This window comes from Lactuca serriola, chromosome 8, assembly GCF_051521515.1.
Source record: "Lactuca serriola cultivar US96UC23 chromosome 8, Lser_US96UC23_V15, whole genome shotgun sequence".
NCBI classification, from domain to species: domain Eukaryota; kingdom Viridiplantae; phylum Streptophyta; class Magnoliopsida; order Asterales; family Asteraceae; genus Lactuca; species Lactuca serriola.
In genome coordinates, this window is record NC_136415.1 from 34,800,985 (window position 1) to 34,802,329 (window position 1,345).

General features: G+C 44.1%; 1 non-coding gene across 1 annotated transcript; it reads right to left on the minus strand.

Moving 5' to 3' along the window:
* Nucleotides 1-426: 426 nt before the first annotated feature.
* LOC145071727 (small nucleolar RNA R71) lies at nt 427-533 on the minus strand. The gene has a single exon (XR_013690734.1). It is a non-coding gene; the product is annotated as a small nucleolar RNA R71 (small nucleolar RNA).
* Between the last annotated feature and the right edge of the window lie 812 nt (nt 534-1,345).

Genomic DNA, 1,345 nt, shown 5'->3' on the forward strand with positions numbered 1-1,345 from the left:
TACGAGCACGAAACCGATTCCGAAGAAGATTTAGCTATCACAATGGCTAACATTGATGAAGTCCCCATGGGGGAATGGAAGAAAAGGATGTGTGATGACACCGGGCTGGGACTTGTGCAACCCGCAATTCCCGCGACCGCTACTTTCGAATTAAAAGGCCATATTCTCGCCCAACTCAAAGAGATTCCTTTTTACGGGAAGGATCACGAAGACGCTTATAAGCACTTGGACGAAGTGAATGATGTGGCCGATTACTTCAACGTACCGAATGTTCCACGCGAGACCCATCTTCTTCACATGCTTCCTGTCACATTTAAAGGAGCTGCAAAAGATTGGTTAAAGTCACTTCCTCCCGGATCGGTCACCACATGGGCCAAGATGAAAGAAGAGTTCATAGACCATTTTTGCCCGCCCTCCAAGATAGCCAAGCTAAAGAAAGCCATTGCCAACTTCGAGCAACAACCCGGAGAATCTCTTTATGAAGCTTGGGAAAGGTACAAGAGCCTACTTAGAAATTGCCCACACCATGACCTTAATAGCCAACAAGAGGTCTCCATCTTCTATGATGGAGTCAATGTCACCAAAAGGCAATTGCTTGATTCTCAAGGCCCGCTCACAAAGAAGGCGCCCTCGGTAATTAAAGAATTAATTGAAGAATTCTCTAAGCACTCTAGAGAATACCACAATCCGAGAAACGAAGTAAGTCGGGGGGTAATGAACGCGGCAAATGATAACATGGCAGCGGTGATAGGTAAGCTTGATAGTCTAGATCGAAGAATGACAAAAATGGATCAAACAATCCATGCTATTAGGGTAGGATGCGAAAATTGTAGAGGGCCCCATCTCACAAAGGATTGTGATTTGGATGAGAATGGAAATAAGAGAGCTCAAGTCTTCTATTCAAGTGGCGATCGAGATGATGAAAATTGGCGGAAACCTAAGAAGGAATGGCTACCATACGAAGAGTATAAGAAGGCAAAGGAGGAGAAATACAAGCAGAAGGAGAGGGGACTATACCAAAAGGAAGAATCGGTAGAAAAGAAAGCCGATTTAGAAGAGTTATTCACTAGATTCATAGCCGCGTCCAAAAAAAGACACAATGATCACGATGCTGACATACACGAGACCAGAAACATGCTAAGGAATCAGCAAGCATCAATTCTCAACATTAAGAAACAGCTGGGGTAGCTTGCGCATCAAGTGAATGATAGAAGACCGGGTCAACTTCCAAGTAACACCGAACCCAATCCAAGAATGGAGAATGTAAGTGTAATAACCTCCAGGAGTGAAGAAACATTTACAGAAGCACTGAGAATCTCCAAGAAGAAGGCAGAAAAGGTAGAAG